Genomic DNA, 27,961 nt, shown 5'->3' on the forward strand with positions numbered 1-27,961 from the left:
TATAACGTGCTAAAATAGGCACAAAAGAAAGGTCTTGAATAGTCCAGTGAGTATTAAGGAAACTGAAATGGTAGTCAAGGAACTCTCCTCCTTCAAAACCCTAGTTGATTTTATAGGTGAGCTGTAGAAAACTTTCAAGTTTCCAATCTTATGCATAATAACAAAAGAGTGAAACCTATCCATTTAATTTTTTGAGCTTAGTGCAACCTAGATTGCAAAACCAGATAAGGAGAACCAAAGAAAAGAAAATTCTAGGGCTGTTTCATTTATGAAATGAAAATCCCCAATAAAATGTTAGCCAACAGACATTAACAGTATATTCAAAGGTATAGATTATAACCAGGTAGAGTTTACCCCAGGAATATAAGGATGTTATGGTTCAATATCAAAAGTCACTATATAAATGGTCTAAAGGATAAAAGTCATAAGATTAGTTCAATTGATGCAGAAAAAATCATTTGATATATTCCTTTTACATTGAAATTAGTGCATTATCTTGATTTTTGAGAACTGGGTAGGTGGGTTCCATTAGTAGTGAATCCCATTTCAGGAGAGTAAAAGGTACATTGGGTCTGATGAGTTGAGACTTACTGCTCTCAGGTGACACTGAGGCATATCGAGGACCAACAGGACAGTCTAGTTTCCCTATGGATGGTACAGCCTGGAAAGTGACAGTTCAAGTTATTTGTTGTCGATGGTGGGTGAAGACAGAGTTTTGGGGAATTGGAGTGTCCGGAAACAGAGAAACAAAGAGATGCTCAGATCAATCTCAGAGGAGTCTGAGCTGGATTCATGGAGAAGATGATGGTGGGTTTAGAACTCTTGAGATGAAAGGGGTGACATATTCATTAATGTGGTGTGGGTCTCGAACGTGGTGGCAGACCTGTTGGCTCTTAGGAATAAATTGCCTTTCTTACCAGGAGGACAGGGCTATTGCATAGACTCTGAGTTGGTATTAAGATGCCATGTTTGAGTGGATAACAACAAGGTCCTACTGTATAGCACAGGGAAGTATATTCAATATCCTGTGATAAACCATAATGGAAAAGAATATTAAAAGAATACACACACACACACACACACACACACACACACACACACACATAACTGAATTACTTTGCTGTACAGCAGAAATTAAAACACTGTAAATTAACTATAGTTTTTTTTAAAAAGATGCCATGTTTGAGGAGGACGTTGATGACAGGCTCTTTGGGACAGGAAGGTGGTAGCATATGCTGTGTAATTTTGATTTTAATGGGAATGTCCTAATCAGCTGCTCCCCCTTGTTAAGGTCAGCTTTGACTGGGACATCTGTAAGAGCCCAACCCAGAAAGTTGGCTACTGTGGATCAGATCAGGTTGTTACAGAGGGCATTATACTCCAACTGGCCTACAGCACATTACTATGTTTCATTTGTAAGTAGTATTTCTACCTGATATGTTAGTAGACACACAGGGGTTAGGCAGGAAGGTATATTGTATATAACACAGTAATAGGGAGCCATTTCCTAAGATTAGGGATAATTGGCTTTATCTCAATTTCAATCCCAGCAAACAACAGACCTAACGAGGCAAACTGAGCATGGGGAGACTAGGTAGAGCAGGTGGCCTTAGTATTGAGGGGGGAAATGCCCATTTGCCAGTCAATGGAGACGGGGATGCTAGGATTGGGGGATAAAACGAAACAGTGTGGCTAGGAGTGATGTGAGTAGACTCAGTGTAACCCCCATGATTCTTTTCCAGGCTGAGGATGGCTGAGGTTTACTCAAGCACTCATTTTCCCAACTGCCAGCTTTTTGTTTCTTGTTTTTAAAACTATAGAGGAAATTTCTTTTGCTTCTTCTGCTCTTCTAGGGACATGACTTTAGTCTCCTGTTTTCTCTGCTTGTTTTTGAGTTTTATTGTGAAATGGGCTGGTGTGCCAAGGGCTGTATTGGAATCCTCCAGGAACGTTGGGTAGGAGTCTACAGATAAAACTTTGGAGAGATGACCACTCAGAGGGGCCTTCAAAATCCTCCGCCTTGGGAAATTTTCTGTAGCAACCCTTTATTATAATAATCTTCATGTGATTTGACTTTGCACCTATTGGTTTTGGACAGATTTATAAGGCCCAGCTGCTTTATTCAATATTCAATTCATTCAATATTCATATTCAATATTCAGGTGCAGAAGGTAGAGGAAACTGTACTCCACATTATCTTTGACCACTAGAATGGATGTCTTTTTATTTATTTATCCATGCATTCCATTTTCTCTTCATTCTCTACTCCCATTTCCAACCCTCTGCCTCCATAGGTAGATATTCTAATGTGTTCACTGTGATTCTCTTCGATTCTATGTGTTCTGTCAGGTGTAAATATTATTGGGTTTGAAAACTGTGTTTCTTCGAAAACTTTAACTGCATTCAACATATAGAAAAGTTTCTAAAACTTACTTGTACAGTTTAACGAAGAATAATAAAACATCCATATACCCACCAACCAGGTTCGGAACTAGAACTTTACAGTATTTTAGAAGCCGCCTGTGTATCCCTTCACATACCTCCTTCCCCTGCCCCAGAGGAAACCATTATCCTGACTTTTGTGTTACTCATTCCTTTGCTTTTCATTACAGTTTACCTAAATAATATATATTATTTTGTTTTGAAAACCGGAGTGGCAAACACACACCTAGCTGGTTACTGAAGTTACTGTTAGGTGAAGATACCCAGGAGGGGATAAGCTGAACAGTCTCTCGGTCATAGTCCGGCTCCAGCTTCCCTAAGAGTTTAAGAGCCGAGTCTAGGGAGGTCATCGGGGTGAGGTCACATGTGAGTCCAGGGAAACACACATGGCTCACCACAGTCAGGGCACCAGAGAGCTGTTGTGCAGACCAGAAAAATTAGTTGTCTGGTAACAATATGGTTTGATGGGGAGTGGGCCCCTCTGACTTCTCTACTTCTCATCTCCCCATGACCTGCTCCCCCCGCAAGAGTAGAAGACAGCAGATAACTTCTGTTGGGTGGAATGTATGTGCATGCCCGATCCAGGCTGTGCAGTACTTGGAGGGAGGGGGTGCAGGAGCTTCGGCAGCATGTGGTCAAATTTGCAAAGTCCAGATATTCTGAGTCAGGCTCACCTGGGCATTCTGTCCTCAGGTTGACAGAGGACAGATGGGGCTGTTTCCTCCTTAGTGAAGAGCAGATGCTAAAGGATGAATGCCATAGAGAGTAGGTGACCTAAGACAAAGGAATACATGCTTCCTGTTTATTTCTTTCTTTCTCCCTTGCTTGTTTTGTTTACTCCCTATTATCCAGACTCCCGTTCCACCCCAAATCCTACCTCATAGACATACCTTTTTTTTTTTTTTTTTTTTTTGCGGTACGGAGGCCTCTCACTGTTGTGGCCTCTCCCGTTGCGGAGCACAGGCTCCGGACGCGCAGGCTCAGTGGCCATGGCTCACGGGCCCAGCCGCTCCGCGGCATGTGGGATCTTGCTGGACCGGGGCACGGACCCGTGTCCCCTGCATCGGCAGGCGGACTCTCAACCACTGCGCCACCAGGGCAGCCCATAGGCATCTCTTTGAATGTGTTTAACTTGTATCCTTTTGTTCAAGTTCTTTTATATTTGGTGTATATGTGCATGTATTTGTAACTTATGTGAATAGTGTTTTGTTTTATGGTTTATTATTTTTCGCCCAGTGCTATGTGTTGAAGATCACCAGTGATGCTCTGTGTACATCTAACTCACTGATCTAACTGCTGAAAGACCAACTATGGAGCGCATCCCTCACTATTTCCCTGTGCATCCCCTGGTGATGGACACCCAGAATGCCCCCAACTCCCCACTGTTGCAAACCACACCATAACAAACATTCTCCTACATGACCTGTTATGGATCTGTGTGAGAATTTCTTTAGAGGGCACATGGGGATATTGAATTGGACTACGTACTGCCACATTCATCTCTGGGATGGCTGCCCAAGTCCCTTCTACCACTAGAAGTGCATGAGGGTCCCTATGCCTCACATTCCCATTATAGGACTTGGCATGATTGAGTTTTCTAAAATTTTGCCCATCTATGAGATCTAAAGTGAAATCTCACTGTAACTTTATTTTGTACTTTTCTGATAACTAATGCATTTGAGCATATTTTCTTTTTTTAAAATAAATTTATTTATTTTATTTATTTATGTTTGGCTGTGTTGGGTCTTCGTTGCTGCACGCAGGCTTTCTCTAGTTGCGGCGAGTGGGGGCTCTCCGTTGCGGCACATGGGCTTCTCACTGCGGTGGCTTCTCTTGTTGCAGAGCACCAGCTCTAGGCGCACGGGCTTCAGTAGTTGTGGCTCGAGGGCTCTAGAACGCAGGTTCAATAGTTGTGGTGCACGGGCTTAGTTGCTCCGCGGCATGTGGGATCTTGCCGGACCACGGCTCAAATCCGTGTCCCCTGCGTTGGCAGGTGGATTCTTAACCACTGCGCCACCAGGGAAGCCCGAGCATCTTTTCTTATGCCCGTTAGTTTTTTCAGTTTTCTGCTTCAGGAAATCGCTTGTTCATATCCTTTGTAGGCCTGTTCTGCAAAAAAGCCTGCTGAGACTTTTAAAGGGATTATGAGGAATGTACAGATTGGTTTGGGGAGAATGGACATCTTAACAACACTGAGTTTTCTAACCCATGAACGAGGTGTATCTTTCCATTTATTTTGTTCTTCTTTCGGCAATACTGGTGTACAGGTCTTTCTGTCAGATATATTCCTAATTCATATTTTTAGATGTTATTATAGCTGGAATTTAAACACTTTCTATGTCCAATTGTTCATTGCTATATACAGTTGGCATATACAATTGTTTTGTGTATATTGATCTTGTATCTTGCAACTTGGGGAACTACTTATTAGTTCTAGTAGTTTGCTGTTGTTTGGTAGATTCACTTGGATTTTCTACAGTCATGTCATCTTCTATAAAAATATAGTTTTTTATAACTATAAAAATATAGTTTTACTTCCTCCTTTCCCATCTGGATGGCTTGCCTTTTCTTTTCTTTTCTTGATGTCTTGAATTTTCTTTTCTTGTCTGACTGCACTGGCAAGAACCTCCAGTACAATGCTGAAGTGGTGAAAGAAGTGGTGAAAGCAGACATCCCTGTGTTGTCTCTGATGTTGGGGGGGTGAAACTTTCAGTCTTTCACCACTAAATATAGTGTTAGCTGTGGGTTTTTTGTAAATGCCCTATATCAGGTCGAGAGGTTCCCTTACATTCCTAGTTTACCAAGAGGTTTTCTTTTTAAATCAGGAATGGATATTAGATTTTGTCAAATGTTTTTCTGCATTTATTGCAATAATCATATGGGGTTTGGAGGGAGGTTGTTAACATGGTGAACTGCATTGACTTATTTTCTAATGTTACGCCAATGCTGCATTCCTGAGATAAACTCCACTTGGTTGTGATATCTTTTTAAATACATTGTTGGATTTGATTTGATAAAATCTTGTTTAAAATTTTTGCATCTCTTGAACTTTCACTTTTGACTCTTTCCTCAAATATGCCTCCCCACCAAGCACTTCTTTTCAGTATGACTCACTCCTCCTGTTCATATCCTCTAGATTGTGTCTGAGATAGTTACTGAGGCTGGGAATTTTTCCAAACTCAGAGAAGGCCCAGGAGAATTTAGAACAAAGACTGAAAGCATTTCTGATGTGGTCAGTCCTACCTCTGAGAGTGTGAATCAACTCCTGGGAGCAGACTTGCCCCTCAACAGAGTCATGTCCCCAGCCTGAAGAGCCATCACACCCTTTAAAGCCTCTCAGTACCTGACAGGTTAGTTCCAAAGAGAAAAGCACTATTAAATGCTTAGGAAATCCCTTACCCTAGATTAACCCTCACTGTCACTGCTCCCCCATATGGTATTGTTCTGCTCCAATGAGGAAGTAGCCAATGTGGGTCACCTCTCAAGAGGGGTCTACCCTTAAACCCTGCTTCCTGTTTTCCCACTGAAGAACCCTAACCCATTCTGACTACCTAATGAACTTGATATCCCACAGCCTAAAGTACCCAAATAACGCCTCTAAATTCCCGACTTCGTGTTTTTCGTTAGTGGCTTTTATTTCTAAGATATTAGGAGAACACACAGGGCAAGATATACTCTGTGCTTTCCTCATTGCACCATAGAAGTTCTTCTTCTCCCTTCAATTCCCTCAGCACAAAAGTAATAATGGTAATAATAGCAAATGCATATATAGTGCTTACTATCTGCCAGACACTATTCTAAACACGTTAGATATATTTACTCATTAAATACCCTCAATAACTCTGTGAAGTAAGTACTATTATTATCCCCATTTTTACAGAAGATGCAACTAAAGAATATAGAGGTGAAATGACTTGCCCAGTATGAAACGGCAGATCTAGGATTTGAACCCAGGCAGTCTGGCTCTAGAGTATACTGCACTACCATGCTATCAAGTGACAACTGTGGCACTGACCCACGCTTGCACACTAATGGAGCCCCCCTCAATATCATACAAACTCACTCTAGGGCTTCAGAATAGGTTATGTCTCTGTGATGCCTTTGGCCAAATCTGGTAGCCAGTGAGTGTTTCTCACTGCCACTGACACCCAAATACACATATTTGGAAACAAAAACTAGGCAAGGAAAATAACACTTTTTTGAAAGACACTATTATTTAATGTCCTCAGAGTGACAAGAAAAAATATTGTATTCATGAAGCAAGATCAGGAAGCTATACAAAGGGACATTCAGAGAACAACAATGATAAAAAGCCCTTAGAATCAAGCAACAATCAAAGAAGGATCTTCAAAGCAGCCAGAGAAAAAGAACACCTGAAAGAAAAAAGACAATTAGACTGACAGCAGACTTTTCAACAGTAATAGTGGAAACCAGAAGACAGCGCCATAATATTTTATAAGTGTTAAGAGAAAAAAAAAAGGTAATTCAGAACTGAGTACATAGCAAACCTATCTTTCAAAGAAGAATAAAGTGAAATAAAGGCATTTACAGATAAATAGATTCAGACAGTTTCCTGTAAAGAGATCTGCCCTAAAGGATCTTCTAAAGTATATATTTCAAGAAAGAAAATTATCCCCAAAAAGGAGGTCTGAGGTTTAAGAAGGAAGGTGAACAAATAAAATAGTAAACAAGCATTTAAACACTGCACAAAATAATAATATTGTTAATGTCCATCTAGTGTATATGTTAATATCCTCCTTAGAAAAGAAAATTATAAAATCCTTGTATTGTTTGGGTGGGGGATTACGATAATGTTTAACTTTAGACTTTAGGTTGAATATGTATGGTAAATTTTCTAGACTAACCGCTAAAAAGATCTCTGGAGGGACTAATCAAGAAAAAAAGAGAAAAGGCACAAATAAATAATATGAACAATATAAAAGATACAGCAGAAATGACAAAAGAAGAAGATACGATTAATTTGAAAACTTAGATGAACTGGACCGACTAATTTATTTACTGGATGAGCCCACTAATAACCTTGACCAGACAAACATGGTAGATGACAAAAGGTGCAAAAATCCTAAACAATTTATTAGTAAACCAAATGAATAAAAAAAGATTTAGCGTAAGATGAAAATGTTGGGTTTACTCCAGAAATGCAAGAGCCAATTAACATTAGAAAGCTTCCATAACGAGGTAGCCCTATGACACTGAGGGGCCAGCTCAGTCCTCTTTGTTAGCCTTAGAGAGAGGGGGAAGCTAAAGGTAGGTCCCCTGGGGATGGGGGGGCAGTCTCTTGAGGGGGCAGGTGGGGGAGGAGTCTGGGGCCTGTGAAGGCTCCCACCTCGCATATATACCCTGCTACAAGAACACACATGATAACTCTGAGGTAGGTACAGTAACTTCATTTTACAAATGTTCTAAGGCTAAAAAAGGTTAGGAAACTTGACCAAGGTCCCAGTGCTAGTAAGTAGTTGAGCTATAATCCAAAATCAGGTTGGTCTGGATCTTCAGCTCATGTTCTTAACCACTAGGCAGGCCACTGTCCCTTTAATATTGATAGTAGTAGGTGTTCAATAAATGGTAGCCAGGTGCCAGGTAACTCACATATGCTCTAACACCCACAACAACTATCCAAGGTAGGTATTCAACTCATTTTACTGATGAGGAAACTGACACTTAGAGAGGACAGGTGACATGGCTAAGGTCACACAACCAAGACATGAGGGCTCCATACCTTGAAACTGGGCTTACCAGACTCCACAACCAACTTGTCCTAGATTATTACAGGTATGAATGAATCCCAGAGGAGGTGAACCCTAATGTCTGAGGACAAGACAGACAGGCCCTGCCCATTTCCTGAAAGATGAATAGTCTTTATGCCACAGCTGGTATCAGGAGTCAGAAAAACTCCTCTCCACAATGAGATCTCCACACAAGGAGCTGAGGGAGACTCCATAACCTCCAGGACAGTGGGAATGACCCCAACCCCAGGGGAGGTACAAAGGAAGCAGGTAACATAGACACCATCATCTAGATAAGGAAGCCAGGAACACTGGAAGCTGGTATGAACAAGTTTGTGGACAGTTGTGTCCAACCAACTTTTCATTACCTTTCTGAAGAGTTAACAGATTAGCATGTCAAGGGAGGTCACAAACTCCTCATGTCAGAATTTTGGTATGTGCCAGAGTCTCCTAGAATGATCTCGTAGAAAGAAAGGTGAACAGTGAATGCAGTTAGGTTGGTGTACACCATGCTGCTTCCCATCTTTGGGCCTTTGCCCATGCTGTACCCTCTCCCTTGTTAGTCACCTAGAAGATTCCTACTCATCTTTTTAGAGTCAGTTCATATACCATCTCTTCCAAGAAACCTTCCTCGGTCCCCTGAGCTGGGTCATGTGTTCCATAGGGGCTCTCACAGTCTCTCGTACCCATCACTATTACTGCATTGACCACACTGCCCTGAAATGATGGTTCTGTGTCTGAGAACACACTTTGTTCATCTCTGTGTCCTCGGTGCGGAACCGGAGGCCTGATACATAGTAGGTGTTCAGTCAACTTTGCTCAGGTGAACTTATAACTAGCTGGCTGGTTAAACCCAGTGTGATAATGATTAATGAACTGATGTTGGCCCGGGAGGGGGGCGGTCTCTAGGGGTGTGCCACAGGGACCTGTGTGTATTGATGGCATTCTGATGAAATTAGTGGGTTACACAAAAACCAGGGGAGTAGGCCACACATTAAACAGAATTAGTATCCAAACAGTCATGGACAAACAGAAACACTGGAGCCATGCTGGCTCCCAAAGGGGTTAGGGAGAAAGTCAGGACTAAAACCTCACAATCTGTTGTAGCCTTTACAATGGAAAAAAGTTTTTCTGAGCTGAAACTTACTTCCGTGAAGTGTCCACCATTATGACAGCACTTACTATGTACCAGGCTTTATACCAGCTCCTGTACAATTCCCCCACAACCCAAGTACCACAGAAAAAGTCTAATGGGGGTGATCTGCTTGGCCTGGGGACCAAGAAACAGTTTCTCACAGGCAGGAGAAAAGAGGATCCTAGCTGGGACCAGAAGGCCTAATGAGAGCTGGGGCTTTGGTTTTCACTAAGTAACAGGCAGGCATGACAACACAGCAGTTTGAGGGCTGTTTGAAAAAGAGGCAGGTCCACCTTTAGGAGCCCAGGATACAGAGCGAGTCATACATGGGGCTTTGTTACCACCCTACCAACTCTGAACTTGCTTCTCAAAAGAACCCAGGAGCTACCCTCACTGCTTCTTTACAGCCCTCACCCTTCTGAACAATGACACCCAAGCTCCTTTGCATGCCATGAAAGGCGTTCATGCCTAGCCTAGTTCTCAATGCATTTCTCCCTCTATCCTCCACATTAATTCATTCATCAATTCATTCAGTTTATTCCACAAATATTTATTGAGTGTCTACTAAATATTACTATGCACTGTTCTTGGCACTAGAGATACAACAATGAACAAAACAAGAGTCCTTGCTTTGTGGAGCTTACAGTCTATTGTGGAGAGACAAACACTAATCACAATAAATAAATAAAGTATATCAGGTGGTGATCAGTGCTTTGTAGGAAAACACAACACATAAAGTAGGATAAGGGGATAGAAAGTGCTGGTGAATGGGGCTATTTTAGATATGCTTGTCAGGGAATGCTTCTCTAGGAAGGTGACATTTGAGCCTACTGGAAGTGGGTGGGCAAGTCATCAGATTATCTGGGAAGAAGAATGTTCTAGACAGTGAGACTAGCAAGTACAAAGGCTCTGAAGAGGGGGGATACATGACATGTTTAAGGAACAGCAAGGAGGCCAGTGTGGCTGGAGAACAGTGAGTGATGGGGAAAGTGATAGGAGGCAAGGTCAGAGAGATGATGGGGACAAGACTGTGTAAAGAACTTTGGGCCACAGTGAGGGCTTTGGCTTTTATTCTGAGGGAGCCGGGAGCCATGGGAGAATTTTGAGCAAAGGAGGGACATGATCTGATATGGATTTTAAAAAGAATTTCAGCGAGTTCCCTGTGGTTAAGACTCCACACTTCCAATGCAGGAGGCACATGTTCGATCCCTGGTTGGGGAACTAAGATCCCACATGCCATGTGGCGCAGCCAAAAAATTAAAAAGTTTTTTAAAAAAAGAATTTCAGAGAAGAACTAGTAATGGTATTAGAACACCAGGCACAGGGAAAAAAAACAGACAACTACTAGGAAAACAAAAAGGTATACAACAGAGGATATGTAATCAGACTGTACTATGTTGTTTGGATGTGAACAATATTTACAATGCCATACTTAGACAAACAGCGATTACTGGCTGAACAAAAATTGTATAACATGTTTAAAGAAATAATAAATGCAACCACAAAGATGAGCAAGCAACAAGAGACTATTAGGGATGACTAGGAAGATTAGAAAGTGAAATATATGAAGTTTGTACAAATGAAAAATACAATTCTTGAAATAAAAAACTCGGTGGACAGATTAAACAGCAGATCAGACAGAGCTGAAGAGAGAATCAATAAGCTGAAAGATATATCTGAAGAAATTGCCTAGAATGAAGTGCAGGAAGACAAGAAGATAGAAAATATCAATGAAATGTTACGAGATATGGAAGATAGAATGAGGCGGTCCAAAATATGACCAACTGAATTCTGAGAAAGAAAATATAGAAAGAATGGAAGAAAGGCAATATTTGAAGAGATAATGGCTGAGAATTTTCCAGAAATTATGAAAAACATGAATCCAGAGGCATAAAGCACATTTCCAAAGTAGAATAATAAAAAAGAAATACATACCTAAACATTGATAGAATGAAACTGCAGAACCCCCTGAATATACCCCTCCCCTCCAAGAAAAAGAGAGAGAGAAAAGTAGTCAGAATATAAGAAAACAAAAACACCTACAAAAAACAGAAATTAGACTGATAGTGGACTTCTAATATTACCTATAACAATCTACCTTTTAAGAATGAGAATAAATACATTTACATATAACAGAGACTAGGAGAATTTAACACCAACAGATATGTACTAAAGAGTATCTAAACATCGTAATCATAATGAAGGAAAATGATCCCAGAACAATGTTCTGAGATGCAAGAATGTATGCATGTAAATCCAAACACATACCATCTATATAAATTAATACTAATGATGATATATTAGTGAGGTCAGGGGAAGAAGGAACAAACTAACACACTCAAAAAAATAACATGTGGTCAAGATAGGAATGACTAGAGTTGAAGGTTCTAAGGTTCCTGCACTCTTTAAGAGGGAGGTTAAAATACTGTTTAACTTTAAACCTTGTAAGTTAAACATGCATGGTAAAATTTCAAGGATAACCACAGAAAGAAAGGAAAAAGAATAGGTAAATTCCAAACAGTAGGGAGGAAAAAAAATGATTAAGAAAGCAAACAAATTTCAAAACTAAAAAGCAGGCAAAAAAAAAAGAGAAAAATGAAGCATCGAAAAGGTGGTGGTAGGAAATAGAAATAAAAAAGTATGATGGGGGCTTCCCTGGTGGTGCAGTGGTTGAGAGTCTGCTTGCCGATGCAAGGGACATGGGTTCGTGCCCCGGTCCAGGAAGATCCCACATGCCGCAGAGCGGCTGGGCCCGTAAGCCATGGCTGCTGAGCCTGCGCGTCCGGAGCCTGTGCTCCTTAATGGGAGAGGCCACAACAGTGAGAGGCCCGTGTATCGCAAAAAAAAAAAAAAAAAAAAAGTATGATGGTAGAAACAAGTCCAAATATATCACAATAAGTGTAAACAGACTAAACTTGACCATTAAAAGACAGAGATTATTATATTAGATGTTTTAAAAGGTCCAACTATATGCCATTTCCAAGAGATATGATTAAAGCATAAAGGCATGAAAACGTTGAAAAGTAAAAGGATGGAAAATTATATACCACACAAATCCTAAGAAGAAGAAAAGTTTGTGTTGCTATATTCATGTAAGATAAAATAGACTTCAAGGAAAAAATGCATTATCAGAAATAGAGAGGGTCATTACATGTTTACCAGGAATATATAACAATTCTCATTTTGAATATTCCTAATAAAATACCCTCAAAATAAGTAAAAGAAAAAAAAAGAACTACAAGGAGAAATAGACAAATCCACCATCATAACTGCATATTAACATACCTTATAATTATTGGTATATTACAACCAAAAAATCAGTTTAGATATAGAAAATGTGAACAATACGATTAACAAATTTGATAACAGACTTATGTGGAACTCTGTATTCAACAGTTAGAGAACATACATTCTTATAAATCACATAGGAAACATTAAAAAATACTGATCACCTATTAAGCCATAAAACAAGTCTCAATAAATTTCAGAATTTTTATCACACAGATCACATACTCTGACCATAATGCAATTAAAGATAGAGTTCAATAACATAAAGATAAACTTTAAAATCTCTAAACATTTAGAAACACATTTCTATATAACTTGCAGGTCAAAGAAGTAACCATGATGGAAATGCTGAAATACTTGGAACTGAACAGTAATGAAATATGACATGGCTGAACTTGTAGAAAAGCAGTAGTTAGAGGGAAAGTTACGTCCTTAAATGTGCAAAGTAGAAAACAAGAAAGACTGAAAATTAATAAGGCTGGTGTCCAATTTAAGAAATTAGAAAAATAACAACAAAATAAATCCAAAAAATGTGGAAGGAAGGAGATCAAAAAAGATAAGAGCAGAAATTAAAGAAATAGAAAACAAAGACAAAATAGAGAGGAGCAACAAAGCCAAAAGTTGGTTCTTTGAAAAGACTAGTAAAATAGACAAACCTCTGGTGAGATTGATCAAGAAAAAAAGTGAGAAGGCACAAATAACCAATATCAGCAATGAAAAAGGAGACATAACTACAGATTGTATACAGCAGAGAATAAAAAAATAAGGAAACTATGCCAATAAACTTGAGAAGGCGGACAAAATGCACCAATTCCTAGAAAACTATAACTTACCAAAACTGACTCAAGAAGAAAAAGAAATGCTGACTAGTCCTCTAACTACTAAAGGAATTGAAGCAGTAGTTAAAACTCTTCCTACTAAAAAACAAACAAAGGAACAAAAAACATCAGGAGGGAGAATTTTCCAATTGATATGTGGATGACAGGTAGGTGAAGAAATATTAATCCCCTTAGGCCTGGAAGTGTCCACGTAGGCCTTAAGGCAGTGGAGACCCTAGGCAGGCCACTTCTCTCTATGGGCAGCCTCCTGTGGAGATCCTTAGAGGGTGGCCCTTAGTGAAATGGGGTCTGACAAATCCCTCTGCAGTCCCTGCAGGTGGTGAACACGAATGAGTAACATCCAGCACTCAGTTACTGCTCTGTAGTAAATGTGCTAAGCAGGGCCGAAGAGGAGCTCTAAGACTTGGACAGCCTCTTCAGTAGCCAGCTTCTGTAGTCTTCTGCTCACTGAGGACAAGGGGCCTGCGGAGCTGCTGGAGGAGTCTGTGTTCCAGTTGCCAAGAAACACCACACGACCCAAGTTGTGACTGGATGGGGTAGGGTTGGGTGCAGGGAGGCCAAGCAGGGGCTTTTGGAGAGTGTAGCTCCAGGTAGAAGCCCTGAAACTCTGTCTTCGCGAATATCAGATACTTCTATCCATTTGCAGCTGATGAGCCCTTTTAATGGTGTCCAAGCTAGCTGCAGGGTGATGGTTCTAACAATGATGCATGTTCTGCAAATAAGAGCTTTATCATTATTTTGAAATAGTTAATATGAAAGAGTTCAATTGGATTTGAAATCTAATCATATTATCACAAGATATTTTTAACAATATATTTGTCAGTGAAATAAAAAGAAAAGCTGTTAGATATAACTTCACTTTTTAAACATTTTTGAACAATTTAAAAGTTGGTTTGAAATACTTTATCACCTAATTGTACAAAGAAAGATTTGTATTGATGGTGACCATTAAGAATTTGAAGAATACATCATTAAAAAGTCTTGATCAGGATTTTTCTGTAGCCATTTTAAGCATAAAACCTGATATAAAATAAACATGTTATGGAAGCAGATTTCAAGTTTCTCATTCAAAATTTTGAAAATATTTTATTTAGAAGTTTAATATTCACTTAATATTAAAAAGAAAAGACCAAGGTGGTTTTACAGGAGAATTCTACCAAACAGATCATTCCAAAGTCATATAGCATCTTCCAGAATATTGTAAATGAGGAAACATTGACTCATTCTATGATATCAGCAGAACTTGATGCCAAAAGCAAATAAGGATAGCATGAGAAAGGAAAATTAAAGACCAATTTATGGACACAGATACAGAAATCCTAAACAAAATATTAGCAAACTGAATCTAGTATTGTAGAAAAAGGAAAAGATCACGACCAAGTTATGTTTATACCAGAAATGCAAAGGTAGTCTAACATAAGGAAAATCTATAAATGTCATTTACCACATCATCAGATTATTGGAGGGAAAAAAACATAATCATCCTAAGAAACAGAAAATGTATCTGATAAAAAATTCAATACCCTTTCATGATTTAAAAACAATAACAAAAACTTCTTAGCATGGAGGAACAGGATGGAACTTGCTTAATCTGATAAAAACTGTAGGAATCTACAGCAAATATTGTTCTTACTAGAGAAAAGTTAGTGGTGTCTCCTCTAAAATATCCAACAAGACAAGGATGCCCACTACATCTTTTCTATTCATCACTGTACTGGAGGCCCTGGCCATCTCAGTAAGACAAGAAAAATAAATTAAAAGCATAAAGATTGGAAAGGAAAAAACAAAACTCTCATTATTAATAGCTGATATGGTTGTCAACATAGAAAACACAAAAGAATATGTAGACAACTTAAAAGGAAGCAGGGTTCCTTGAGAAATGGTCGATTCTGGGGTTGGGACTGGGGCAGGAAGATAAAAGATGAGTAGGGAGTATCTTGTAGTGCTGACAAGTAAGGAAGTACTTAAAAACAAAAGGATGGGGCCATGTCAACGGGACACAGAAGCCAACCTAAAAGAGCCCCCGGTGACCAAAGCTGGAACAATTTGAGCCACAAGACAAATAACAGTATTGGATTTATATCTCAAATTATTAAACAAATATGGCATGAGTTCATACTGATATAAACACGTAACTGAATAAATAAGTAAGTAAATAAAGGAGAAGAAACAAATCTTTTTTACAGAAGAATTCCAAATAATATATGTAATTACATCCCCTTCCAGAGGTGAAGCTTAATTCCTTCCCTTCTTGAGGGTGGGCTAGATTCTTTCAAAGAACAGAGAATGAAAAGGGAAAAAAAATACCAACTTTACAGTGGAGAAACCTGGCAAACACTACCTTAACTAAGTGGTGAAGGTCAACATCACCAGGGATGTCATAGGGATTTCACATACCCCTGATATGATGTGATGAAAAGGGTACTTCAACTCTGTGGTATTCCTTCCAAGAACAACCCCAGTCTAATTATGAGGAAAACTTCAGACAAATCCAAATTGAGGGACATTCTATAGTACATCTCAAAACTGTTAAGCTTATAAAAAACAAGGAGACTAAGAAAATGTCATAGACCATAAGACACTAAAGAGACATGACAACTTAAATGCAATGTGGTATTTGGAATTGGCTCCTAGAACAGAAAAAGGACATTAGTGGGAAAACTGATACATCTATATACAGTCTGAAGTTTAGTTAATAGTAATATACCAATGTTGTTTTCTTAGTTTTGACAAAAATATCACAGTGAAGAGTACACAGGAACTCTCCATACTGTCTCTATTTACTTTTCTATAACTAAAATTATTCTAAAATTAAAAGTTTGCTTAAAGGTAATGAAAGTTTATAAAGCAAGGTGAATGGCTATAATAACAATATAAAAAATTAACTTCATTTCTATGTACCTGCAAAAGAGATAAAACACATTAAATAACAAGATCTCATTCATAATAGCAGTAAAAGCCATAAATACCAAGGAAAAAAATCTAACACAAGATATGCAAGACCTTATACAGAAAATTATAAAGTTCTACCAAAAGACATTCAATAATTTATTTAAAATGAAAGGATACATCATGTTTATAGCTAGGAAGACTCAACATCATAAACATATCAATTCTCTTCAAACTGATCTACAGATTTATTCCAATTCCAATATTTCTGTAGAACACGACAAGCTTATTCTGAAATGTGCTTGAAATAACAAAGGGCCAAGAATATATGATACTCCTGAAGAAAAATATGATGGGAAGATTTTGCTCTATCAAATATCAAGATTCTTTACGAAGCTAAAGTAATTAAAGGTAGTGTGGTACTGATTCAGGGGCAAAAAGTTGGCCAGTAGCAGAGATCCCAGAAACAGACCTACACAGATGTGAAACTTTGATGTATGATAGAAGTGGCACTTCAGATAATTAGGCTATCTGTGGGGAAAATAACACAACTGGGTTCCTATCTCATAATTTACACTACACAAAAATCAATTCCAGTTAGATTAAGGACTTAAAAGTTAAAGGTAAACCTTTAAACTTTTATTAGAAGAAAATAAAGAGTATCTTCATGACCATAGGTTAGGGAAGACAACACACAAAAAGTGCTGGCTACAGAGAAAAAACTGAATTGTTCAACTCATTTAAAATTAGGAATTTCTGCTCATGCAAAGACACTATAAAGAAAAAAAAGGCCACAAACTGAGAGAAGATATTCACATATAACTGACAAATGAGGAGTATGCAAATAATTAAATAACTTCTGTAAATCAATAAAAATTATAAAAATATCAATTTTTAAAATGGACAAAAGATATTAACAGTCATTGCACAGAAGAAGAAACATGTGTGGCCAATAAGCGTGAAAAGATGCTCAATTATATTAGTAATTTGAAAAATGCTAATTAAGTCCACAAAGACTCACTATAATGACAAAAAATTAAAAGTGGCACAATATCAAGTATTAATAAGGTGTATATGAATCAATGGGACCTCTTACAAATTGCTGAAAGGTGTGTAAATTGGTACCAAGAGTTTAAAATACATTTTGGCATAATCCCGTCAAGCTGAATGTTTACATGTCTTATTAACCAGCAATTCCATACATAGGTATATACCTTAGAAAAATGGGTGTCCATGTGTACAAGGAGACATGTACAAGAATGTTCATAATAGCACTTTTTATAAGAGCAAAAAGCTAGAAATGACCCAAATGTCCCTCAACAGGTAGATGGGTGAATAATTTAAGGTCACCCAATGAAATATCATATGGCATTGAGAATGAACAAGCTACAGCTACATGCAAAACAGGTGAATCTTGGAAACACGATGATGAATGAAAAAAGTAAGTCACAGAAGACCACATACAGTATGATACTATTTTTTTCAGAGCTCACAACCAAGCCAAAACCACAATGTATTGGTTAAGCATCTCCACAAATATGAAAAAAAATCAAAAAGAGCAAGGGAATGTTAAACACAAGACTTAGGAGAGTGGTAATTTCTGGCAGGAGGGGTGGGAAATGGGACTGAAAATGACACAGGGATAGATGCTATCATTAATGCTGTTCTTGGGCGGGGTTGGAGTTCCTGGGTTTTCATTATCTCTATAACTTATGTACATAATGTATATATTCTTTTATTATACGTGTAAGATATTTTATATGAACAAACAGGGAATGGGAGAAGAGTAGGAAGAAGTGAAGAATGACAACTCTTTTGAAGAGTTTTGTTGTTAGAGGAATAGAGAAATAAAGCCATATTTGCAAGGGGATGTGGGATGAAGAGAGTTTTACATTTTTTAAAGATGGGAGCAACAGGAGATCAATGGAATGGCAGAGTGAGGACTTTGGTGAGCCAGCTATCCCTCTAAGACAATGAAAATAAGGGCAAACAAACTAAAATCAATCAGTTCAAAACTCTGGCAATTAACAAAGGCATAGAATGAAGTGAAAATCATTGATCCAAGAGAAACGACTGAATCTTGGCAAGACAGCAGGTTCTGTGCCTTTTTTGTGTGACATTTTAACTTGTGGCTATTCCCATCCTCCCTCCCTCTCCAGCTTAGTGGTTCAGTAGCCAAAAGCTAAATAAATTCCAGAAAACAGGGAGATGCCTTGGTCAGGAATTTAAAAGGAAATCCTAGAGAATGAGACAACTATAGAGAACTCTGAAAAGTTCTGACATATTCCTGGGACTCTAAAGGGCTGTGCACAAGAAAGAGCTGGAAAAGGAGAGGGCCCAAGTCATTACTTATGGCTGACTGTGAGGCCCTGTGCAAGCAGAAAGTGAGAACTCAGGCTGGCCTATAATCTGGCTGAAGTTTGAAGGCATGCCTTCTCACACAGACCCCCTTGGCAGAGGGTAGAAGACATATAGACAAGGTATTTAAGGACATCTGACCAATCACTGGCTGACCACCAAATTATACTTACCAGGTGTGACCCCTAGGAATCCAGGCTTAAAAATAAAAACAAGATCTTTTTTAAAAAAAAAGTTAGCAGAGAACTCAGAGGCCACATAATGCAGGGAATATAGAATCCACAGAATTAGTCAAGAAAAGTTGCCAAACAAATAAATGACAACAAGAACAATAACAACAACCACACAACACACACACACACACACACACACACCCCAGAACAACAAACCTTGAGGGTGGAAGAGTCTGATACTAGAGTTGTTAGAGGAGAATATCTAAAATGTCCAATTTTTTTTTTTTTTTTTTTTTTTTTTTTTTTGTGGTACACGGGCCTCTCACTGTTGTGGCCTCTCCCGTTGCGGAGCACAGGCTCCGGACGCGCAGGCTCAGCGGCCATGGCTCATGGGCCTAGCTGCTCCGCGGCATGTAGGATCTTCCAGGACCGGGGCACGAACCCGCGTCCCCTGCATCGGCAGGCAGACTCTCAACCACTGCGCCACCAGGGAAGCCCTAAAATGTCCAATTTTTAACAAGAAATTATGAGACATACAAAGAAACAGTAAAGTATGTTACATATACAGGGGAAAAAGCAGCCAAAAGAACATGTACCTGAAGGGGCCAATGTTTGGGACTTAGACAAAGACTTTATACTAGCTATTATAAATATTTTTGAAGAACTAAAGGAAACAATATCTAAAGAATTGAAGGAAAGTGTGAGAACAATGTCTCACCAAATAGAGAATATCAATAAAGAGATAGAAATCATTTAAAAAATCAAATAGAAAATCTGGAGTTGAAAGTTATAATAACTGAAATAAAAATTTCACTTAGAGGGGCTCACCATCATATTTGAGCTGGCAGAAGAGAGAAAAGGTAAATTTGATGATAGGTCAAATAGAGATTATCCATTTCTTAAAAGCAGAAAGAAGAAAGAATGAAAAAAAAAAGAAACAGTCTCAAACACCTGTGGGACACCATCAAATGTACCAACATATACATAATGGGAATCTTGGAAGGACAAGAGGATGAGAAAGGGGCCAAAACATCACAAATTTGATGAAAGATATTAATCTATACATTTAAGAAGCTCAAGTAGAATAAACTGATCAAAGACAAGAAAATCTTGAATGTAGCAAGAGAAAGATGACTTATTGAATATAAGGGATAGTCAATATAAGGGATACTCAATTGAATATAAGGGATACTCAATATAAGGGATACTCAATAATTGAATATAAGGGATACTCAATAAGTGTATAAGGGATACACTCAATAATGAATGTAGCAAGAGAAAGATGACTTATTGAATATAAGGGATACTCAATAATATAAGGGATACTCAATAAGGGATACTCAATAAATATAAGCTGATTTATCATCAGAAACCATGGGGGCCAGAAGACAGTGTAATGATATCTTCAAAATGTTGAAAGAAAGAGATGGAGACTTCTTTATCCAGCTAAACTGTCCTTCAAACATAAAAGAAAAGTTAAGATAAACAAAAACTGAAAGAATTTGTTGCTAGCAGACCTATCCTACAAGAAATACTAATTTCAGGCTGAAGTTAAAGGACACTAAATGGTAACTTGAAGGTAACTACACAGGTATTATAAGAGAAAGTACTTTTGTTTGTAATACTTTTATTCTCCTATCTGTTTTAAAAGATAACTACATAAAGCAATAATAATAAAACTGCGTTGGTAGGCTTATAATGTATAAAGAGGTAATTTGTATGATAATAATAGTATGAAGCAAAGGAGAGGGAACAGAGATATATTAGAGCAAAGTTGTTATATACTATTGAAATTAAGTTAGAATTAACCCAAAGTGGATTTTCTCAAGTTAAGATGTTAGTTGTAATCCCTAGGGCAACCACTAAGAACTTAACTCAAAAATACATAGTTAACAAGGAAATTTAAAAGTTATACTAGAAAATATCTACTTGATACATAAGAAGAGAGGAATCGAAGAACAAAGAAACAGAAAAGACATAAGACATACACAAAGCAAGTATCAATCCTTCACAAACTCTTCCAAAAAATATAGGAGGAAACACTTCCCAATTCATTTTATACAACCTGTATTATCCTGATACCAAAATCAAAGACATCACAAGAAAACTACAGACCAATATCCCTTATGAATATAGATGTAAAAATCCTCAACAAAATACTAGCAAACCAAGTCCAGCAACATATATAAAGTATTATATAACATGACCAACTAGGATTTATTTCAGGAACGCAAAGTTAGTTTACTACCTGAAAATTCATCAATGTAATATACCATATTAATAGAACAAACATAAACTCCACATGATCACCTCAGTAGATGCAGACAAAGCATTTGACAAAATCCAACACCCATTCATAGCAAAAACACTCAGAGAACTAGGAGTAGAAGGGAACTTCCTCAATTTGATAAAGGGTATCTATGTAAAACCCACAGCTAACAACATGCTTAATGGAGAAAGACTCAATACTTTCCCCCTAAGATCAGGAACAAGACAAGGATGTCTGCGCTCATTACTTCTAGTCAATACTGTAGGTCTAGCCAGGATAACTGGTCAAGAAAAATAAATACAAGGCATCCAAATTGGAAAATAAAAGTAAAACTATCTCTATTTGTAGATGACACGATTTTATACATAGAAAATCCTAAGGAAACCACTAAAAACTATTTGAACTAATAAACAAGTTCAGAAATGTGACAGGACAGAAATCAATAAATGGAAATCAACTGTATTTCTACACACTAGCACTTAACAATCAGCAAGTGAAAGTAAGAAAACAACTCCATTTATAATAGTAGCAAAAAGAATAAAATACCTAGGAATAAATTTAACAAAATAAGTGCAAGACTTGTACGCTGAAAACTACAAAACACTTCTGAAAGAAAGAAGATCTAAATGGAAAGATTTCCCATGATCATGGATCAGATGACTTAATATCGTTAAATGGCAATACTTCCCAAATTGATATATAGATTCAACACAATCCCTATAAAAATTTCGGCTGATTTTCTGCAGAAATTGACAAGATGATCCTAAAACTCATATGGAAATGAAAAGGACTTAGAACAGTCAAAAAAAATCTTGAAAAAGAATTACAAAGTTGGAGGAATCCCATTTCCTGATTTCAAAATTTACTACACAGTTAATTTAATCAAGACAGTGTGCTCTGGCATAGTGACAAACATATCGATTAGTGGAATAGAATTGAGAGTCCAAAAATTAACTGTTACATTTATGATTTATGGTCAACTGATTTTTCACAAGGTTGTCAAGACAATTCAATGAGGGAAAGAATACTCTTTTCAACAAAAGGTGCTGGAACAACTAGATATCCACAAGTAGAAGAATGAAATTTGGACTCCCTACCTCACAGCATGTACAAAAATTAACTCAAAATGGATCACTGGCCTAAATTTAAGAGCTAAAACCATGCAATTCCTGGAAGAAAAAGGAATAAATCTTTGTGACCTTGGTTTATGGAGTGGTTTCTTGGATACGACACAAAAAGCTCAAATGATAAAAGAAAAAAACACATAAATTGAACTTCATCAAAATTAAAAACTTTTGTGCATCAAAGGACACCACGAGGAAAGTGAAAAAACAGGGACTTCCCTGGTGGTCCAGTGGTTAAAACTTTGTCTTCCAATGCAGGGGGTGCAGGTTAGATCCCTGGTCGGGGAGCTAAGATCCCACATGCCTTGTGGCCAAAAAACCAAATAAATAAATAAATAAATAAATAAAACAGAAGCAATATTGTAACACATTCAATAAAGACTTTAAAAATGGTTCACATCAAAAAAAAAAAACTTAAAAAAAGTGAAAAAATAACCCACAGAATGGAAGGAAAGATGTACAATTCATATATCTGCTAAGAGACTTGTATCTAAAATATATAAAGAATCCTTACAATCTAACAATAAAAAGACAAATAATCTAATTTTAAAAGGGCTAAGGATTTTAATAGACATTTCTCAAAAAAAGATATACAAATAGCCAATAAACACATGAAAAGATGTTCAACATCGTTAATTATTAGGGAAATGCAAATAAAAACCACAATGAGACACCACTTCATACCCATTAGGATGGCTATAATAAAAAAGACAGACAATAAGAAGTGTTGGTGAGGATATGGAGAAATTGAAACCCTCAAACATTGCTGGTGTGAATGTAAAATGGTGCAGCCACTTTTGCAAACGGTTTGGTAGTTCCTCAAAAAGTTAAACATAGAGTTGCCATATGACCAAGCAATCCCACTCCTAGGTATCTACCCAAGAGAAAAGAAAACATACATTCACACAAAAACTTGTACACAAATGTCCTGAGCAACATTATTTAAAATAGCCAAACGTGAAAACAACTGGAATATCTATCAACTGACTAATGAATAAACAAAATGTAGTATATTCACACAATGGAATATTATTTGGCAATAAAAGCAAATGTCACATGCAACAACATGGATGGACCTCAAAACCAGTACGCTAAGTGGAAGAAGCCACTCATAAAGGCCAATATATTGTATGATCCAATTTATATAAGATGTCTAGACTAGACAAATCAATAGAGACAGAAAGTGCATTAGTGGCTGCCTACAGTTGTGGGGAGGGGAGTCATGGGGAGTAACTGCTAATGAGTATGGAGCTTCTCTTAGGGGGGAATAAAAATGTTCTAAAATTGATTGTGGTGATGGCTGCACAACACCGTGAATATACTAAAGACCACTGAATAGTACCCTTTTAAAGGGTGAATTTTATGGTGTGTGAAATATATCTCAATAAAGCTGTAACAAAAAGATGGAAGCAACAACAGGATGTCTGTGTGCTAATGGGAATGAATTTGTAGAGAGGGGGAAATTGAGGTAGGAGAGAGAGGGGGATATTGCTGAAGCAATGTACTCAAGTAGGTAAGAGGATGGGATCTAGTGCCAAAGTGGAAGGACAGGATTTTGATGACAGCAGGGACAGTTTTTCCATAATAACAGAAAAGAAGGCAGAGTATATGAGTACAGATGCTGCTTGGTGGTTGGATGTGGTAGTGGGAATCAGTGGAGGTTTTCTTTTGATGGTTTAAAATTTTCAGTCAAGCATGCAGCCTGAGCCTAGGATGGGAGAGGAGGTGTTGGAGATTTGAGGAGAGAGAATGTATGAAATAGTTATCTAGAAGGATAGGACAGTGAATGGCCTAAGAAAGTACAGTGGAGCTGGCAGAGGTGGATTTAAGCAGGGCTGGGGTTTTGCCTGATAAGTATGCTAAAGTGACAGAGGGCAAGAGAAGTGAGGATGTATGCAAGGGAATGATTATTATGATGGACCACGGAATCTAAGCTGATTGAAGGAAGGACATGGGAACATGGAGGAAGTAGAGGGTAATGAAAACGTTCAGTTCCAGTGGCATTGAAGGATTGTTGGAATTGGGGTGCTAGAGGGAGTGAGCTAGAAGGATAAGTACTGGTTGGAGAGCAGGATGCCTGAAACTGAGATTATGGAGGAGATGCAGTCACAGATACTGATAAGAAGGGTAAGACTATCAGGGTGCGTGGCTGAGGTGGGGCTGAAAGGCAAGAGCACTGTAGAAGAGCAGACAGAACTGAGAGACAAGACCACTGGAAGGGTCATCTACGAGGATATTAAAATCACCAAGAAGTAGGACTGGAGTAGTGTTATAGAGTGACAGTAAGCTAGTAGCTAAATCCTTCTAGGAATGAGGCGTGACTGGGGCAGGTATGTGTGTATGTCTGTACCTGACTACAACACACAGGTAGGTGATGGTATAGTCTGATGAGTTGAGATTTAAAACAAAGTGGTTGATATTTATATAATCTTAATGTATCTCTCTACAAATTACTTATTAATTACAAAGGAAAAAGAGTAACTACAATGGAGAAACCTGGAGACACTAACTTAAACAAATAGTCAATGTGAACAAAACCAGTATTGGGATAAACTGACATCATGTGCCTCCTGATATAAAGCACTGAAGACACATCTCTTCTGTGGTATTCTTGCCAAAATTACATAACTTAACTGTAATCACAAGGAAACATCAGACAAACCCAAGTTCTATAAAATAGCTGGCCAGGACTCTTCAAAAGTATCAAAGTCATGAAAGACAAAAAAGACTAAGGAACTGTCCCAGATTAAAAGTGCCTAAGGAGATATGACAACTAAACACAATGTGGGATCCTGAATTAGATCCTAGAATAGAAAAATTATATTAGTGGAAAAACTGATGAAATTCAAATAGGTTCTGTACTTTCATTAAGAGTATTGTACCAATGCTAATTTCCTAATTTTGATAATTGAACTGTACTTGTATAATTTCTTAACATTTGGGGAATGTAAGTGAAGGATATATGGGAATTCTTTGTACTATTTTTATAACTTTTTAAAAGTCTGAAATTATTAAAAATAAAAAATTTTAATTCTAAAAAACCAGAGCGTTTAAGGAGGAGGGAGAGAAAATGTCTGGGAAGGACATATAGAGTGAGGACACCTACCCCCATGTCCTGGCCTCCTGGCAGGAGGGGTATGAGGAGGCTGCTGGGGGAGCAGAGTGCTCAGGGGAAAGCCAGATTTCTATTCAAGCAGTGGTTCTCAGTGGGGGATTGAATAGACAGTCAAGGGGTGTTTCGGAGACATTTTTGACTGTCAAAATAATTGGAGATTATAGTGACATTTAGTGGGCATTGACCAGGGATGCTCAGCATTCTGCAGTGCACAAGACAGCTCCACACAGCAAAGAATCGTACTGCATCCCATATGACTTTAGAATGTTCCACCAGACAATCATGTAGGTGAAAAACGTGTTCATTCATTCATTCAACAAACATTTATTGAGAGAGCCTACTGTGTCCAAGCACTGTTTTAGGTAATAGGGATACATCAAGGCACAAAAAAGACAACCATCTCTGCCCTTCTGGAGTTTACAATCTAGTGGGAGAGTCAAACAATAAACAACAAACATAATAAAGATATGTAAGAGAGTGAGGAGCACTATGGAAAAAACAGATAAGGGTACGTGCTAGGGGATAGTTGCAATTTTAAACAGGATGGTTGGGGTAGGCCTCATTGAGAAAGTGACATCTGAGTAGAGGCCTGAAGGAGGTGAGGGCATGAGCTTTGTGGATATTGGTGGGGGGCAAGCATTCTAGGTACAAGGGATGGCCTAGTACAAGCCCCTGAGGTGGATGTGTGCCTAATATGTTCAAGTAGCCTAGAGGAGGTCAGGATGGGTGAAAGAGAGGGAGCAAATGGGGACAGTGGTAGGAGATGAGGTCAGAGAGGTTATGGGAGCCAGATCATGGATTTTAATATATAATGACTTTTACAGTAATTCAACAACCATATAAATTGAGGGAAGATTGCACTTTGTTTTGTTTAGAACCTTATGAAGAATTGTTCATCATCTAGGAAAATTGCATCACCCTATCCATGGTTTCTGAGTCACAGTGTAGCTGTCACACTCCCAGGTACAAGCATCGTATGTGCAAGACCATTTCATTATGTCTTCTAGTGGAATTATATCCCAGCCTTTACATATTGAAATACATATTGTTTTATTATAAATTATTTTTCCTTTACTTCTCCCTTATATTGAATTAGACATTTTATTGGTTTGGGGGGGAATTATGTGTGTAGACAGATTCTATTATCTATGCACTTCAATTCAGAACAGTGAAAGAGATGTTTCAAAACATACATCATAAAAATGGAGTGTTGTGTTCAAAAGGTATGAGAATCACTAAGGCATGGCAAGAAAACAATGGGACTATTCAGAAATCAGGGAGAGAATGAAGGGGATTTTGCTGATGACTGAAGGTGAGTTCCAGAGGCCTGGTCAATTCCAGGGCTGTATGGGAATGTAACTAGGAGACCCCTGGTCTCTGATCTTCTTGTGGAGACTAACACAATACAGGATAAGGGCCTGATCCACTTTTTCATCTAAGCTGCTCCCCACCCTGGCGGAGGGTGTCTCACCTGTTTAACACAGGAGGGTGGGGAACAAAGAGGGTTGTCTCCTCAATGAGGCCAGAAGCAGCCTAAGGCCAGCTCCATTTGTTTACCCCCAGAACAGACAAGAACCCCAGACTAAGCTCATAGGCACTCTCAGGCCAAGCTCATTGCTATAAACAATGCACCTCTAACCTGTTTAGGGATGGGAAAGAGGCAGAAAAAGGAAAAGCAATAACAGAGAAAGACAGAAGCATTCAGAAAGAAGAACAAGTTGGGGTGGGGGTAGGGTCAGAGACAGGGAGAAAATAAAGCCAAAGGCCAAGAGAGACTATATTCTTTTCAATTATAACTGTCATTATTTATTGAAACTTTTCAAGGGGCCAGGCACTGGGCAAAGTGATGCACTGTATTGTCTCAGGTGGAGATTATTAGACTCCCATTTGACAGATGGGGAAACTGAGGCCCAGCTGGGTGAGGCTCAAGGTCTTACGGCTAGTTTTAACTGGTTGGGTCAGGATTCAGCCTTATAGGCCTGGGCGGTCTACTATATCTCAGAGAGGGAGCCAGACAGAAAGATAGAGACAAACAGAAAGATGGAGATAGAGACAGAGGAAGGGGGAACGGGGTGGGCAGAGAGTGAGAGACAGACGGAGACTTACAGACACGCAAGCAGACGATCACGTGAGCTGCAGACCTGCACAGTACACCGTTTCCCAAGAGACAGGAATTGGGGGAGCGCGGAGGGTGGGCATGGGCGGTGGGCTCCGCAGGGTACTCACCTGGTTGCCGTCTGGGGGCCGCAGGAGCACTCGCCCTCCCCTTGCTACCCGCACGATACTCCGCAACCCGCTGACCTAGGGTTGAGAGGCCGCCCAGGTAAAAGCTCGCTCAGGTCCCACCCCTCACGCGCTCCAGCCCGGCATCTTTCCCACCGCGTCCTCCACCCCACGTCTTTACAGCGTCTCACCGGGAACCTCGGGCCGTCGGTGCAGCCGCTGCCTCGCGCGAGTAGATTCCAGGGACCGGCAGCTGGATCTCGCGAACGCACTGGACGCGTCCCTCCCGCTTGCTGGAGCGCTAGCGGGGTCGCAGGCCGCCACCGCTACCGACGGCTCCAGACTCCCATTGGAGGAGT

General features: G+C 38.8%; 1 long non-coding RNA gene across 1 annotated transcript in view; it reads right to left on the minus strand.

Moving 5' to 3' along the window:
• The window catches only part of LOC132418448 (uncharacterized), a 35,510-nt gene extending 7,549 nt beyond the window's left edge, over positions 1–27,961 (minus strand). The window contains exons 1-2 of the long non-coding RNA XR_009517997.1: positions 27,794–27,961; positions 27,606–27,680 (exon numbers count right to left, since the gene is read on the minus strand). This is a non-coding gene — a long non-coding RNA (uncharacterized lncRNA). The remainder of the gene's footprint in view (positions 1–27,605; positions 27,681–27,793) is intronic.

Source organism: Delphinus delphis, chromosome X (assembly GCF_949987515.2).
Source record: "Delphinus delphis chromosome X, mDelDel1.2, whole genome shotgun sequence".
Lineage (NCBI taxonomy): Eukaryota > Metazoa > Chordata > Mammalia > Artiodactyla > Delphinidae > Delphinus > Delphinus delphis.